The sequence below is a fragment of the Stegostoma tigrinum genome, chromosome 23 (assembly GCF_030684315.1).
Source record: "Stegostoma tigrinum isolate sSteTig4 chromosome 23, sSteTig4.hap1, whole genome shotgun sequence".
Classification (NCBI taxonomy): domain Eukaryota; kingdom Metazoa; phylum Chordata; class Chondrichthyes; order Orectolobiformes; family Stegostomatidae; genus Stegostoma; species Stegostoma tigrinum.
In genome coordinates, this window is record NC_081376.1 from 40,813,770 (window position 1) to 40,831,991 (window position 18,222).

The following is an 18,222-nucleotide window of genomic DNA, read 5'->3' on the forward strand; positions in this document are numbered from 1 at the left end:
ACAATGTTTATCTACGCTGTGCTCAGTCTGATGGATGCTGAAGAGAGCGTGCAGCTTAGCGATTTTAACCATTTCAATCAGGAATCCAGATGTGGTGTCTGGTTTGCTGTCAGCCTGTTTAGGTTGCCCAGCTGCATTGATGATGCAGTTGAACTCTTCAGCCAGAATGACTGACCTGGACATTGCCAGGAGCAGCAGAAGCAGCCGCAGTATGGCCAGCTGCTCACTCTTTACCACTGGGGCATACCTGTTAATTATTCTTAGGGGAGTGTTTCTGTACATAATGTCTGCTACGAGGACGTGCCCACTTACCACCTACTTAACCTCAGAGTTGATTAAGTTGCCTCCCTGCAGCAGAATACCAAGAAGGATTGGCAATAGTTTTGCCCCAAACACAGCCCATAAACTCAACCATTTCCTGTAACTAAGATAATAAAATGTGAGGCTGGATGAACACAGCAGGCCAAGCAGCATCTCAGGAGCACAAAAGCTGACGTTTCGGGCCTAGACCCTTCATCAGAGAGGGGGATGGGGAGAGGGAACTGGAATAAATAGGGAGAGAGGGGGAGGCGGACCGAAGATGGAGAGTAAAGAAGATAGGTGGAGAGAGTATAGGTGGGGAGGTAGGGAGGGGATAGGTCAGTCCAGGGAAGACGGACAGATCAAGGAGGTGGGATGAGGTTAGTAGGTAGCAGGGGGTGCGGCTTGGGGTGTGAGGAAGGGATGGGTGAGAGGAAGAACGGGTTAGGGAGGCAGAGACAGGTTGGACTGGTTTTGGGATGCAGTGGGTGGGGTGGAAGAGCTGGGCTGGTTGTGTGGTGCAGTGGCGGGAGGGGACGAACTGGGCTGGTTTAGGGATGCAGTGGGGGAAGGGGAGATTTTGAAACTGGTGAAGTCCACATTGATACCATATGGCTGCAGGGTTCCCAGGCGGAATATGAGTTGCTGTTCCTGCATCCTTCGGGTGGCATCATTGTGGCAGTGCAGGAGGCCCATGATGGACATGTCATCTAGAGAATGGGAGGGGGAGTGGAAATGGTTTGCGACTGGGAGGTGCAGCTGCACCTCCCAGTCGCATCAGTTCGCAACAAACAACTGCACCTCCCAGTCGCAAACCATTTCCACTCCCCCTCCCATTCTCGAGATGACATGTCCATCATGGGCCTCCTGCAGTGCCACAATGATGCCACCCGAAGGTTGCAGGAACAGCAACTCATATTCCGCCTGGGAACCCTGCAGCCATATGGTATCAATGTGGACTTCACCAGTTTCAAAATCTCCCCTTCCCCTACTGCATCCCTAAACCAGCCCAGTTCATCCCCTCCCGCCACTGCACCACACAACCAGCCCAGCTCTTCCCCCCCACCCACTGCATCCCAAAACCAGTCCAACCTGTCTCTGCCTCCCTAACCGGTTCTTCCTCTCACCCATCCCTTCCTCCCACCCGAAGCCGCACCCCCATCTACCTACTAACCTCATCCCACCTCCTTGACCTGTCCGTCTTCCCTGGACTGACCTATCCCCTCCCTACCTCCCCACCTATACTCTCTCCACCTATCTTCTTTACTCTCCATCTTCGGTCCGCCTCCCCCTCTCTCCCTATTTATTCCAGTTCCCTCTCCCCATCCCCCTCTCTGATGAAGGGTCTAGGCCCGAAACGTCAGCTTTTGTGCTCCTGAGATGCTGCTTGGCCTGCTGTGTTCATCCAGCCTCACATTTTATTATCTTGGAATTCTCCAGCATCTGCAGTTCCCATTATCTCATTTCCTGTAACTGCTGATGTGTGGTATCCGGCACTCCTGCAGAAACTGGAGGTCCACTTTGACATTGGCCAGGTAGGCCAACATGGAGACACATGCCCAGGTATACCACACAGTTTCCCTAAAGAGTCATCTACATACAGCAAAGTCTTGGGATTATGATCCACAGGAGAGAGATATTTCAGAATGTCTCTTCAACAAGCAGTGATTGATGTTCAGCGATGTCTGACCATAAAACAGGCAATTAATCTCCTTGATCTGCGTCCCCTACCCCATGATAGAAACTGTCCATTTTCCATTCCTTTTTGAAAAAATAGGTTGGTTTCTGTAACAGGCAGTAAATCTGTTTATTCAGTAATATGGCCGAGCAACAAACTGCAAAAATAAAGCCCCCCTACTCTACACTGGCAGCTATGTTTATGTTAATATGCCAATGCCTTAAATATCAAACTCATTTTATAACCATAAAAACTTTGCCCTGATCCTTATTAATAACATTAAACAACTTAATCCTTATGAAAAATACTCTGAAGTACGCTAAGAAAGATGTTTCCTTAAACCCCGATGGCACCCCAAAACCAGCCCAGCTTGCCCCGCCTCCCTAACCTTTCTGTCCTTCCTCCCGCCTATCCACTCCTCCCACCTCAAGCCCCACCCACACTTACTACCTACCAACCCCGTCTGCCTCTTGACCTGTCCATCCTCCCTGGACTGACCTATCCCCACTCTAACTTCCCACCGACTCTCACCTTTACTGGCTCCATCCCCACCTCTTTGATCTGTCTGTCTCCTCTCCAGCTATCTGCTCTTTTATCCATCTTCTATCCCCATCCCCTCACTCATTTCTGAAGAAGGACCGAGACCCGAAACGTCAGCTTTCCTGCTCCTCTGATGCTGGTTGGCCTGCCGCATTCATCCAGATCTGCATCTTGTTATCTCTTTAAACATTTGACTTTATTTTTCAGAATCACCCTGATTTTGTGTAGAGCCTTTCTCAGAAATTCTCAACTCATGTTTGTGTTCTTGGAAAGTGGTTCATGCAGGGATTAATCAAAGTTGTGCACTTTTATAAGATAAAACACAGAAAGCTAAAGAAAAAGTGATAAGATATAGCATGTTATGATTAATTTAGCTTATGAATCGTTTGCATCTATATAATTGTTTGAATTTCCCTGAGAGATCTCAGCAGTCAAACAGTATAAACATGATAGATGGCTGTTTCTGTGTATTGTTAAAGGGCATATGATGCTCTTCTGTTCCTTGCAGTTCCTCATGTGTATTATATCTGGGATCCCCACTGTCAGTTACAATTCATGTCTCCTTTTCTGCTTACAAAAGATAAAAATCTAATGGTCCAGGCAGAAGGTTTATTTTTAGGAAATGCACATTATAACCAATGTTATTATTTATAATTTCACACTATTGTACATCGAATGCCAGCATGTTATGAAACTGTTTTTTCTTGATGACAGAAACACACAGTGTTGCTTTACATCCTTTCTTGCGCTCCTTTATCAGACAGGGCTCAAGTGTTGCGGAAGATCAATAATCCACATTGATTGCCCCTTATATCTTCACTTTCTTTTCTCTTTCTCTAGAGTTATAACCCTGACTTAAACCTCAACCTTTTGCATGCTTTTGTTCACCAAAGGAAACAATTGGCTTTCTGATTACTTCATGCTCTTGTTCCTAACAGAACTTTCTCATTGATAGATTCATCCACTCCAGAATGAATATATGGATGGGAAAAAAAGACTTAGGAGAAGGAGTGGGTCATTTGCTCCTTCCAATGCGTCCCGTCATTCAAGAAGATAATGGCTGAAATAAAAGCAGAAATTGCTCGAGAAACTCAACAGGTCTGAAGACATCTGTGGAGAGAAAACGGAGTTAACATTTCGAGTTCAGTGACTGTACTTCAGAAGTAAACTCCAGTTTTAAAAGAGACACCTCTTATTCTAATACTATATTCCCTAGTTTTAGTCTCTCTCACAAGTAGATACATTTTCTGTGCATCCATCCTTTCAAGTACCCTTGGGATCTGATATGTTTCATTCTTTGTAAGTCCAGTGGGTTTAGTGCTACCCTGTTTAACCTTCCCTTATAAAATAACCCTTCATTTCAGGAATGTGTTGTGTAAACCTTCTCTGATTGTCACTTTAAAAACAATCTGCAGAATCTTACCAAAAATTGACTAAGTGTCAAATTCAGGGATTTTTGTTGAAGGTTTCCCTGCGTGAACTCTAGCGTACTCTCTACAGTTTGCTTCATTAGCTGCCTACCATGGCTTTATGCTGCCCTACTTGAGCTGCTGTGCACTCAACAGTGATGGAAGTACTTGCCACTGACAAGACCTCTTGGGATTCTGGGTGCCGACAGCATTTTTAAAATTCAGCAGGTCAAGCATTGCCAGCATTCATGGTGCATAGAGAGAGGGGAATGAAAAACAAAGGCTTTTGAGGGCACACATGTGGCACGGGCGACATGTCATTGCAAATACAAGTGCTCATTTGTAAATGTATTGCTGTTTTTCATCATCACCTATCTAATCAACTGTCACTGTAACTTCAGCAATGAAATCCAAGTTACCCGTTTCCTGTCCTTAGCATTCTACAATGGTACAATCCAAGGGAGTGTTACTCTTTCCTTAATGCCCAATGCAGTGTAACATCTTCCCATTGCTCTTATTTAGGAGCATCACCTTCTGAAATTTGCACCTCACTCATCTGGAGGGAATGGCGTCGAGGATGATACGTTCTGGGTCTCCTGTACTTCCTGCGATTCCTGAAGGGACATTCAGCTGCAACTTCTTGGTACTGATCTTGTTCGGAAGTTGCTGGAAATTGCTGCTAGCCTTAGGCTTGCTGGCATATTTATTTCACTTTCATTTCTCTGCATCTTTGTAGTATTGTGCTATTGGTCCTGAATGTGGTTGGATCGGTTGGTCACGATTCCTAATGGAGAAAATCAGATAAAGAACAAGTCCTTACTAATGTGAGCAGTCAGCATTCATGTTACACACAAATTATGATTTAACCTCAGCCTCCATTTGGCAGCACATCATGGACTCCATCAAGAAGGGCCATGGAATGCCTATACATGGAACATATTCAAATGTATGCAGTAGGCATTCTCATATAGTCTCATTTCTGCCACTTTAAGACATTTAGACATGAGCGCAGAAGTAGGCCATACAGCCATTTGGGTCTGTTCTGCCATTCAATTAAATCATGGCTGATCTAATAATCCTCAACCTTTCCTGCTTTTTAAAAATTTATTCATTAGTGAGATGTGGGTGTTGCTGGCCCGGCCCAGCATTTATTGTCCGTCCCTAGTTGCCCTTGAGAAGGTGGTTGTGAGCTGCCTTCTTGAACTCCTGCAGTCCACCTGCTGTGGGTTGACCCACAATGCCATTAGGAAGGGAATTCCAGGATTTTCACCCAGCAACAGTGAAGGAATGTGATATATTTCCAAGTCAGGATGGTGAGTGGTTTGGAGGGGAACTTGAAGGTGGTGCTGTTGCTGCCCTTTTCCTTCTAGATGGAAGTGGTTGTGTGTCTGGAAGGTGCTGTCTGAGGATCTTTACTGAATTTCCACATGTCTCTTGTAGATAGTACACACTGCTGCTACTGAGCATCTGTGGTGGAGGGCATGAATGCTTGTGGATGTAGTGCCCATCAAGCGGGCTGCTTTGTCCCGGATGCTGTCAAATGTTTTGAGTGTTGTTGGGGCTGCCTCATCCAGGCAAGTGGAGAGTATTCCATTAGTTGTGCCTTGTAGACATCGGACAGGCTTTATGGAATCTGAAGGTGTGTTACTCGCTGCAGTTTTCCAAGCCCCTGCTCTGCTCTTGTAGCCACAGTGTTTATGAACTTGAATGTCTGGTCAATGATAATCCCCAGGATGTCGACAGTCAGGGATTGTAACACCATTGAATGTCAAGGGGCAGTGGTTAGATTATCTCTTATTGGTGATTGTCACAGCCTGGCATTTGTGGGCATGAGTGTGACTTGACGCTTCTCAGCCAAAGCCTGGGTATTGTTCAGATCTTGTTGCATTTGGTATGACTTCTTCAGTATCTGAGGGGTTGTGAATGCTGCTGAACATTGCGCAATTATCAGTGAACATCCCCACTTCTGACCTTACGATGGAGGGAAGATGAAGCAACTGAAGATGGTTGGGCCTAGCACACTATGCTAAGGAACTCCTGCAGAGATGTTCTGGAGCTTAGACACTCTCCTTGGACAACCACAACCACCTTCTTATGTGCCAGGTGCAACTCTAACCACTGGAGATTTTTCCCCTGGATTCCCATTGATTCCAGTGTTGCCAGGGCTCCTTGATGCCATATTTGGTCGAATGCAGCCTTAATGTCAAGAGCTGTCACTGTCACCTCACCTCTGGAATTCTGCTCTTTTGTCCATGTTTGAACCAAAGTTGTAATGAGGTCAGGAGCTGAGTGGGCCTGGCGAAACCCAAAGTGGGCATCACTGAGCAGGTTATTGCTGAGCAGATGCTGCTTGATAGCTTTGTCAATGACACTTTTCATCACTTTACTGATAATCAAGAGAAGACTGATAGGGCAGTATTGGCCAGGTTGGATTTGTCTTGCTTTTTATTACGGGATATACTTGGGCCATTTTCCATATTGCCAGGTAGATGCCAGTGTTGTAACTGGACTGGAGCAGCTGGGCTAAGGAAGAGGCAAGTTCTGGGGCACTAGCCTTCAGTATTATTGCCAGAATGTTGCTCAGAGCCTTTGTAGTATCCAATGCCTCTAACCATTTCTTGATATCATGTGGAGTGAATTAAATTGGCTGAAGACTGGTATCTGTAATGCTGAGGACCACTGGAGGAAGCCGAGATGGATCATCCACTCAGCGCTTCTTGCTGAAGATTGCTACAAAAGCTTCAGTCTTATCTTTTGCACTGATGTGCTGAGCTCTTCCACCTTTAAGGATGGAGATATTTGTGGAACCTCCTCCTCCTATGAGTTGATTAATTGCCCACCACCATTCACAACTGGATGTGTCAAAACTGCAGAGCTTATATCTAATCCATTGGTTGTGGGATCACTTAGCTCTGGCTATCACTTGCTGCTTAGGCTTTTCCTTTAACCCTGAATTTCCTTGGGGATTAAAAATCTGTCTGTCTCACCCTCTAATATATTTAATGACCCAGCCTGAACAGCCCTCTGCAGTAAATAATTTCACAGATTCATTATCCTTTGAAAGAAGAAATTCCTCCTTATCTCTATCTTAAATGAGTGAGCCTTTATTCTGAGTTTATGCTGTTTGGTCCGAGAATCTCTCAAAGTGGGAGACACTTTTTACTAATTGTTAAAGGCTGCCCAATCCTTTGATGTATGACTAATCTTTGCAGATTACAGAGTTTTTTTTCCAACTTAATTGCATCGTCATAGATCATAGGATCCCATCAACCACACTGACCCTCAGACATCCCACCCCAAAGCTTGTTGACACATACCTAAATGCAATGGGCAATTTAGCATGGCCAATCTGCAACTTTTCTCCTTAACTTCTCATTTAGCAATAGACAATGCATCCTTCTTAAAGAGTCTTTCTTTTGCTCTCAGATAAGTTTTTTCCTCTAAATGAATCCAGAATTGAGAATTCTAAGAAAAATCCATGCATGTTTGTAGCCTGGATGTTTGCCGGATTCAAAGTACTCAGCCCATGCTATTAGAGTTTACAAAAGCAGCATTTATGTTGATCATGGATAACGCAGTGAGGAACTAGAGAAGCGTAGCAGGCCGGGCACCATCAGAGGAGCAGGAAAGTTGATGTTTGAAGTTGGGACCCTTCATACTACTTTAACCTAACATCCTCCACATCCAAACACTAGAGTAGACAAATTATCATCTTATCCTGCCATGATCACTTCAATTATTTAGCCATGTGAGTTGATCTTTTCGGCACCGCAAGACATCACTTTTTTTTAAACCACTTTGTTCAGATTTTAATGGATTTTGATGCTCCTGGGAGCAGTCAGACATTCATATCCTAACTTTCTGCTCTCAATTTCTTTTTCAGACTATTATTCTAAACATGCAGCTTTCAGTTACTCAGTGAAGCTGAATTCCAACCTACTACTGAACGAGGAGTAAGGTAATAATTAAACAAGAGTGAAAAACTAAGGGTGGGACTACTTCATTCAATTTGACACTGCTTTGCCTGAGGGAATTCCTATAATTTCAACTGTACAGAGCATAACAAAACAACAATTGCTCATAGAAGCATATTTTCTCTGTTGAGTACAATCAGTAGTGAATCTAAATGTTCACAAGATGGTCAGTTGCATGTACAGTAGATCCACATGATGTCAGAGCAAGCCGAAAATAGAAATTGTGCATCTGCAATGAGTGCATTTTTTCATAACTTAGGTTATATGATTCATCAGAACACCCCATAGGATTTGAACTTGCAGCCAACTACACCTCTATTTATTGAAACCAATTTTTCAGAAAGATTATGGAATAAAAAATGCAGATAGGCATATCAGAATCTAAATATAAGATAGGAATTTCAAGTGTGAAAATCTAATCCTTTTTCCAAATTAATTAATTCAGTAAAGACAATTTGTGTTTTCCATCTGTTAGTAGAGGGAAATTACATTTCAAAGCCATTCTGAATCAGTTCTCATCCCACAATGTCTTAATTCACTGTGAGTGCATTCATATACAGTGAGAGTGAAGCTGTCTTCAAAATCTCCAACGGAAATGGAATAATAGGAATCACTAAGCACAATGGAATCGCAGTAGAGGAAGAGAATATTGCTGAATGGGCCATGATTTTTATATTATATATTTTGCACTCCGTAAGTTATAACTTGTGCTCTCACTTAAAAGGCAATCAAGCAGGTTGATGTCATGTTATATATTTTTGTCAAATGAAGCTTAATGCTGATGACAATTGGATATGATGTTTTCTCTAAGCACCAAAAATGTGGAAGTTTATTTGGTTTTCTTATCCAGTTGATGGTAACTCAAATTTTAATGTTTGCATGGAAATAGTGTCATCAGGTGACGTGATGTATTTTGGTGCATTAGGTGTCGTTCTCTGTTGTGTAGCTGAACTATGGTCCTTGAACAATTTAACCTCCTCTTCTCATTTTAGTGAGGTTTTGTGACTAAAAGCAGCTCCATGAATTTTGCGGTCAGGTTCCACCTTTTCTTGTAAGATGAAGTACCTCTGCAACAATCCCTGTTCCACAGTTCAGCTGCCAAGAAGGTAGGCCAACAGGATGACAATCCTTCCTCAAGCTCAAATCTCATCGTATCACACAGGACCAAGGCTGGAATGATTAGGGTTTTATTTTATTCTCTTAATTATCCATCGTTTACAACAGTCTTACTGTCCCTCATGTGATACATTTCTGCATGGAAATTGATGCCCACGATTTAATGTGGAAGCAGTGAGAAAGTCAGGAACAGGCTTAGCCCTTGGAAACCACACTTGTATAGCTCTAACAATTAGTTGCCTGAGATTGTGACTTCCACATCCCCTGAGGCAGGAAGTCTTGACTTCAAGATCTACTGGGCAAGCAGGGTAACAGTATGCAATTGTTTGGCTTAGCCTTAACCCATGTTTTGAATAAGAGTATAATGTTTGCAATTCTCCAGTCCACTGACATCTCCGCCTAAACTATGAAATATTGGAAAATTATTGGCCGTGGCCCTGTAATTTCTACACTCCCTTCCCTCAGTATCCTTAGATGTATCACATCTGGTCCCAGTGCCTTGTCAACATTACATATAGCCAGCCTATCCAATTCCTCATTCTTATCAATTTAAACAATTTAAATAAGTGACTGAAATTCATCTTCTTTCACCAGGCTGTAGATAGCACCTTCTTCCTTGATAAGATAGGAGCAAAGTATTTGTTTAGATCTTCATTAAGTCCTCTGCCTCCATGTATAAATTCCCTTTTTGCTTCTTAATCAATCCTACTCCTCCCTTTACTGTCTTTCTACTATTTAAATGCCGACAGAAAACTTTGGGATTTCCTTTCTTGTTAGCTGCCCATTTCGTTTCAGACTGCCTTTTTTGTTCTCTTGTTTGATTTTTCACCACCTGTATTTTCTACCTAACATCTGTCATAGCACACTTTTTTTCTGTAATTTCTACCTCTCTCTCTTGTTTTTCCTGGAGCACTTGATTAATTTGCCCTATGTTTCCCTTAACTGCCCAGATCAACATTTATTTTAAGGTAGCTCATTGCCCAGCTATTGTCCCACCTGCCAACCTTTTGACACCACAATTTATTCAACACAGATCTATTCTTACCCCACTGAAGAAAGATTTTCTCCAACTTCCTAGTCTTGCACTGGTTTGTAGCAGTTGTCTCTCCAACCCGGGATGAATTAAGACTCCTAAATTGTGAAGCTTAAGCGTGATGGAGAAACCACTAGGCGTATCTTGGTGACATCTTTGCTGGCTCGGTGAGTTAACGCATGGAGAGAGTCTCCAACCCAAGGACCTTGAACCTTGTGATCAATAAAGGGTCCAATCCTCACCTGTGGCCAGGGCTGAGCCTTAGAAATAGCTTCATCCTCATAAATAATGCTGCCAAACTTGTCTGACAGGCTTCAGAAATCCCAGTCACCTTTACTTTGGTTGGGGGACTGCCATAATTGTTGTTGTTGGCTGGGTGCAGTCCCAGCAGTAGCCAATGCTCCTGGTGGCACTGTGGGGACAGAAGCCTCTGTTGGCCCTTCACTTGGCCATCAGCTACGAGGACTGGATATCATGCCATTAAACTCTGTAATTGGAATCTTGACTGCAGATACATAACAGCCTGCTACACCTAAAATCTAGCTTCATATCTGTAACCGACTGATGTAGAGATACTCCTAGCTTTCCAAATGTTGACCTTTTTCTTTACATCTATCCTGTCAAACACATTCATAATTTATTATGTTTAAGGTCAATTGGGGCATTGTCTCCCAGTGATGATGATCACCAATTTCTAGCTGGTGTACTGTCTTTTAAAATAATGATAAAAGCACACATATATTCCCTGGAGTGAAGGCTGGATTTGCATGGAAGTTAAGTAAGACAAGAAAATTTCAAATCAAGATTTTGAAGAAGGGTCTCCACCCGAAACATCAGCTTTCCTGCTCCTCCAATGCTGCCTGTCCTGCTGTGTTTTTTCCAGCTCCACGCTGTGCTAACTCTGACTCCAGCATCGGTAATTCATACTATCTCTATCATCTTCGCATACATTAGTTTCATATTGCAGATGCAACAACTTCAATATAAAGATGTTAATGCATAACAACAGAGTACTTTCATGGCTTTAAGAATGCAGAAGGCACTTCATTAGTCACAATGTCATTTAATTATTTTATCAAGGATGAGGTCGACCACTCCCCCCCCCCCCCCCGATAACTGAAGCTGAAACACCCAGAGAGGCTTGCCTCATCTTATAATCTGTTAAAGGAAGTGTAAAAATGGTATAACCTGCCTCTTACTCTCAAACTGTTAAAAAGGAGTAGTTAAATGAAATTAACTCCTTTCACTCATTCTATAATCTATAAACTAACAATTTATTTGTGTAACTCTAACAGTGAACAAATGACTGCACTGTAAACAAACCAAAACAATTCCCCTTAACTATTAACTATTCCCGAATAAAACAAAATTCTAACGGGATGCTGTTCCAATAAATACAAGTCCCACTTATATAAATGAAATTTTAAAAAATTAAATCTTAGTCTCTCAAAATGGCAGCCAGGATATGTCTTCCAGAATGTTCTGTGCTTCCTCTACTGATCTTCAGTCATGAATATCATTCTCCTTTGAATTCTTGTGTCAGGAATATTCACTAAGAGTGCCCCTTTACCCTTAGTTAGACGATGGTTACTTTGCCGATTTAGAGAATTCTGTGAGAGCCAGCGATTTTCTCTTAGAGTTGATGACTGTTAACTCTTTCAGATAGCAATTGCTCCCACACCAATTTTCAAATGCCCTCCTCTTTAATACCCTTGATGACATTTCAATGTCTTACAATATGAATGGACCTACATTGTCAAAACCATCAGATTTAAATTTAATTTTTTTTAAATTTCTAAATCCCTGGTTTAAATTAATTGACTGACATTCAAACTGGGTGGCTTGCTAACAAAACAGAATTGCTGCCTAGATTGCTAACTAAACAGCCTTTGATATAAATGTTTCAATTTTAGGAGCTCTCTGTGCACCTGCAACCCACAAGCTACCCACCGACATTTTTTTTTGTAAATCTCTAAGCACAGAAAAAGCACATCATCTTTTAAAGGGACCACAAACTCTTCCCCCCTATCATTTTACAAACATCAGAGTCTAACATCCTGCTTTCCAATCCACAAGTACTCTATCCAACTTTGCAATAATTGAGCATTGCTTATGTGAACATTTTGCAGATGAAGGAGGAAATTATGCTGACATTCTTTTTTGATGTCAATTCTACTTTCCTTAATTTTCTTTTCTCATTTAAACATTGTTAGGACTAGAATATGAATATAGTAATAACTGAATGACAGTTGTATTTTGACTATTACCGGGATTATAGCCTTAGACATTTTTAACCAACCGGCGTAGAGATATCGTTGCATACCACTGGAGCATGTGGAACTTAGACCTGGGCTTCCTGGTTCAGAGGTAGGGACATTATCACTGTACCACAAGAACTCTGGGGTTGTACCTATTGATCATATTTCCAGAAGTGCTCCTAAACACAACTGAACCTTTTTAATCATCATCAAATCACCCATGGATTTTTTTTTCAGTTATTAACCTGTGTTTCTAATTAAATAATTTATGTGCAAAGCTCATTATGGGCACGGCAAGCCATCAAAGATGAGGGAGAAGTAAGGAGAGGCAGAGTGGGATAATTCTAAACTGAGTTGTGAAGTGACTATAACTTTAGATATTCTCAAATCAACCTGCTCTGAGATGATAACACACACCATTGGAGTAGATGGGCCTTGAAACCAGTGCACCTTTGATGAGAAGTAGCAACTCTACAACTGTACCTAGAGAGCCCAGGGAATTATTTTTTAAATGTATTTTTAATCAATCCCCTGCTCAGCAATGTTATTACATATCTATGGAACAGGTGGAACTTGAACACATGTCTCCTGGCTCAAAGGTAGGGTATGACCGATGTGCCACAAGAGCACTGGGATGGGGTGATGGGTTATAACTTTGACTGAGTGTTCATTTAAAACCGGTGAAGTCAATTCAGCTATTTGTTAAACAATTCTGATAATGGGGCTGTTATTGTGCAATGCTAGTGCACAATATGGACCGAGAGGCCTGGGGTCAAGTCCCATTGGTTCCAGAGGTGTGTGGTAGCAGCTGGTTGGTTAGAGAAAAAAAAACACTACCACTGACTGGCTGTGCTGGCTATAAACAGGTCCAGGCTGAGGGAGTCAGATCTACTGACTGTTTGCCCTCTTCCATGGTTACATTTGTGTCTCAGTCCCCTTGGACAGGGAGCACATGGTGTCCATCAATGCTCTTGATTACTTTAGAAGGTGGTGATACGGTGCTTTCTTTCTCCCTCCAACTCCATTTTGATTTAGCCCTTTACCTCTCATCCTACTTCCCCTCCAATCTCGGTGTTTTGTATTGCCAGTAGTGGGCTTTGCTTGTAAATATTTAGTTGGCTACACAAGTGATTATTGATGGTGGCTGTCGATACAGTGTGGAGCTGGAGGAACACAGCAGGGCAGGCAGCATCAGAGGAGCAGCATCAAGACTGATGTAGGGCCTAGGCCCAAAACATTGACTTTCCTGCACCTCTGATGCTGCCTGACCTGCTGTGATCCTCTAACTCCACACTGTATCAACACCAACTCCAGCATCTGCAGTTCGAGCAGTGTCCCGCTGGTGGTGGCTAGTAGTTTAAATAAAACAAAAAAAACGGCCGCTGTGATTTGATGATGAGAAAGAAAAGCAGTCAGTCGTGTATGAAAACACTTCTGGATGTATAAAAAACACTTTCTCTGACAAGCTTTGTTCCCTCTTCCAACTCCATTTTGATGTTGTCCCCTCCCTTGCTGTGTAACTTTCCCTTACATTTGTTGTTGTTATAATGCGCTAACAGGTTTTGCACATAAAATTGGTAATTTAATTAGATACACAGGTGATTAGTGATGAAGGATAAAAGAAAAAAGTAACACGTGTGAATTTGTGGTGGAAAAAGATGTTCATCTATACATAAAAATATCTCTGGATATCTAAAAAAAATTTCCCCTGACGAGGGCTTTTGTGGTACAGAGGTAGTGTACCTACCTTTGTACCAGGAACCCTGAGTTCAAGTCTTACCTGTCCCAGCTGTCTCATAACATCTCTGAATAGATTGATTATGAAATATAAAAAAAACTTCCCTTAAGGCCTCTTGTAGTGTAGTAGATCAGAACACAGAGTTCAAATCCCACCTGCTCCAGACATGTGCACAACACAATAAATACAAAGAATAACTAAAAAAAGCCGAGGATTTTTGTTTCCTTTAATTGCAATGGGATTCATTTAACCTGCCTACTTTGCACTGATCCTAGTTTTAACCTGCTCCTTTTCAGAGATAAAAGTCGCAGAGTCATACAGTGCGGAAACAGGCCCTTCGGCCCAACTGATCCATGTTGACCAAGTTTCCTAGGCTGAACGAGTGCCATTTGCCTACGTTTGGCCCAAATCCCTCTCAACCTTTCTTATCTATGTACCTATCCAATTGCCTTTTAAATGTTGTAATTGTGTCCACCTCTACCACTTCCTTTGGCAGTTCATTTCCATACACGCATCATCCTTCATGTGAAAAAATTGCAACTCAGGTCCCTTTTAAATTTTTCCCCTCTCACCTTAAACCTATTCCCTCTAGTTTTGGACTCCACTACCCTTGGAAAAAAACATTGGCACTTCACACTATCGATGCCCCTCATGATTTTATAAACCTCTGTAAGGTTATCCCTTAACCTTCTGCTCTCCAGGGATAAAAGTCCCAGCCTATCCAGCTTCTTCTTATAAATCAAATGTTCCAGCCTCATTAACATCCTTATAAATCTTTTCTGCAACTTCCAAGTTTAATAACATCCTTCCCATAGCAGACAATCAGAATTACACGCAGTACTCCAAATGTGGCCTTACCATCTGCCATGGCTCAGTGATAGTACAGATACCTTTTCAGTAATGGGAAGTGAACTAAACAGTAAGATTAAGCTACATAACTTTTGTCGAAAAAGCTCTGGCGGGGACTTGAGGGACTGAATGGCCTGTCTCTGTTGTAGCATTTAATAATTTCAGTTTGCGTGACGTTGAACTAAAAGTGGACATTCAAAGAAAGCAATCAGGAAATAGTTCTCCTTTCAGGTCCTGCTGGTGGTTTAGTTTAATACTTAAAATAATATACACAATGTCAAAATTTGTCTTTTGCTACCTAAAGCAATTAACATTCACTGCTCACTGTCTGTTTCCAAAAATTCCCCATGTAAAATGTATACATCATCTTAAAACCTAAGGTCATTGTAAGTTTTATAATGTCATTTAAGACATTTAAATGTTGACGCTTCGGGTCGGGATCCTTCTTCAGAAATTTCTGAAGAAGAGTCCCGACCCGAAGCGTCAACTTTCCTGTTCCTCTGATGTTGCCTGGCCTGCAGCGCTGCTCCAGCTCCACACTGTGTTATCTCTGACTCCAGTATCAGCAGTTCTTATTATCTCTGGGCTTATTGAAGTAGAAATTCACTGGTATTCTTTAACCAAAAAATTATTGGAATGAGAAACTTACTACCACGTGGAGTGATTGAAGTGAATAGGATAGGTGCATTTAAGGGGAAGCTATATAATTACAATAGGGGAAATGATAAAGGATGGGATCTGATGAAAGAAGATGGGATGGAGCTTATGTGGAACATAACAATCAACAGAGACTGGTTGGGCCAAATAGCCTGCTTCCAGATTGTAAGCTCATCTGTTATAGACAATTATCAGTTTCAGTCTGCTCACTAGCTCATAGATTATAGAATTCCTACAATGTGGAAACAGGTCCTGCAGCCCAACTCGTCCACACCAACACTCAGAGCATCCCACCCAAACCCATACCCCTAATCAACACACCCCTGAACATTACGGGCAACTTAGCATGGCCAATCCCACCTAGCCTGCACATCTTTGGACTGTAGGAGGAAACCCAGTAACTCTGAGAGTTCTCAAATGCTGTTGCCCACTTAGAGCCAGGCAACTAATTCACAATGGGGAGATAATATCATGGCTTGTCCCAAATCTAGAGAATCATAGAAAGATACAGTACAAAGGAAGCATTTAGCCCATCATGTTATGCTGGCCTTCGGTTAATTTGTACAATTAGCTCCAAGCCCCTTCTCCTTCCCCATAGCCCTGAAAATCATTCCCCTTTGAATATTGACCAATTCCCCTGTGTAAATTTTGTTGAATCTGCTTCATTCACCCTTTTAGGTAGTGCATTTCACAGTAAAATGACTCACCATATTAAGAAAAAGGTAATAGAATGCTCAAATTTCAAACTAGAGGGTTGTATCAAAAGTGGGGAAGTGGCAAAATGCAAAGTACTTTAGCAGTTGCTGAATGAAGTGCCTGATCTATATAACAAAGTGTGGAGCTGGATGAACACAGCAGGCCAAGCAGCATCCCAGGAGCACAAAAGCTGATGTTTCGGGCCTAGACCCTTCATCAGAGAGGGTGATGAAGGGTCTAGGCCCGAAACGTCAGCTTTTGTGCTCCTGGGATGCTGCTTGGCCTGCTGTGTTCATCCAGCTTCACACTTTGTTATCTTGGATTCACCAGCATCTGCAGTTCCCATTATGCCTGATCTATATATCTGCTTGAAATTTGGGCCTGAAAGGAATTGAAGATTCCGTTATTTGGCATTTAATTTGGTTTTTGCAACACACTACAGGGCTTTTCTTCCACTTATTGCCATTCTTCTCTTAGTGCTCTTCTAGTGTTTGAATGAGCTAGAATCCAGCAAAGTTGATAAGCTCTTTGTCTTCTGGCTCTCAAAAGCTGAATATTTCCCTGATGTTGCATTGTGCAGCTGAAAATACTGCCAGTTACAGATAGAGACTATTTGCTGTGATGAGACTCAGCTGGAGTTCAAGCTGCTGTTTCTAATGCATCAGTGGAAGAAGAAAAAACATGGAATGCTGCAAAACTGACACTGGGCAAGGTCAATATTATCTTTTTAACGATTATTCTCTCTTATTTCTTTCAAAAAACCCAAATGGGTGTTCTTCAAAATTCATGGTAAAATTCATAAATAATAGCACCCTTTTCCTTGATTGATATTACTACTTCGGGAGAGGACATGTTTAGCTGTTTTAGCCTTGTCATTAAACAACTAGCCAACCCTCATCATCAAGGCTCTTACATGAAGAATGAGCACTTGTAATTGCTGTCAGTACAACACAGGGGAAGCAACATAGGAAGATGGGGAAAAAATTGGAAAATATATATATGGTCTCTAGAACCAAAACCAAGGAGGTTATTCTTGGTCTTAAACAATGGCACAAATTGGGTGGTAGCAACTTCAATGGGACTTAAAAATCAAGACAGATATATAACAGGTTGCTGACTTGTTATGCTATTGCCCAAAGATCTACTTCATTGTGCACAATACAGGAAGAAACATGCTGAGGACCCTTAAACTTCTTGTTGCAGGAATTCTAGAAAACTAGGCAGATGTGATGGAGCCTAAAATTGTGCCAAACCAGTAGAGAATCAGAGTGAATAAATAAAAGGTGAACTCTTTAGGAAGTTGGTAGTTTGAGATTATACCGTGCTACCTTTGAAGTCCTTATTGTGTCTAAAGAAATGCAAGCTTGTGTTAAGTAATCAAAAGGTGATAAAACTCCGTACCACAATTTAAAAAATCTTGGGACGCCAATGAAAAAAAAATCAGATCAAAATTTTCTGTCAACACAGTCAACAAATGTTTCTCCAAAACCTGCTTTAAAACTAGTTATTATTGATCATTCAAAGAAAATGTGTTCTCTTTTAGCCTCATGCCTGGTTTCCCAAGTATTATGAATAAATTGATATCATGATATATCTTAAAATCTTGATCTGGAATCAAGGGCAGAATCTTGTGCCTTCCCCTATGGCAAGTTTGTTGGTGAAAGGGCATTTAAACACTCAAGCAGGTTTTGGGTGGGAACCACTTATTGGACAGAAGATCATGATGATATTAGTCCTCTGGATATTAGTCCTCAGCGGCAAAATAAACAGTAGTTATGCCCTAAAAGAGGCAACACAGGGCTGTCGCCATCTGTCCAGCCAGCGGCCAAGACCTTCAATGTCTCAAAAAAATTCCAGCCTATAGGTTAAAGGTGAGATTGAATGCCCTCCCCTATGGCAAGTTTGGCAAGTTCAATGGCGTAGACAGGCGGAAGGGTAGTGAGCAGGAACCCCTCTGCCTGTCAACTGGCACCC

The 18,222-nt window shown here is 41.9% G+C and overlaps 1 long non-coding RNA gene across 1 annotated transcript in view; it reads right to left on the reverse strand.

Annotated features, from left to right (window-relative positions):
- The window catches only part of LOC132210920 (uncharacterized), a 74,591-nt gene that overhangs the window by 48,968 nt on the left and 7,401 nt on the right, over positions 1 to 18,222 (reverse strand). Inside the window, exon 2 of the long non-coding RNA XR_009447162.1 lies at positions 4,459 to 4,711. This is a non-coding gene — a long non-coding RNA (uncharacterized LOC132210920). The remainder of the gene's footprint in view (positions 1 to 4,458; positions 4,712 to 18,222) is intronic.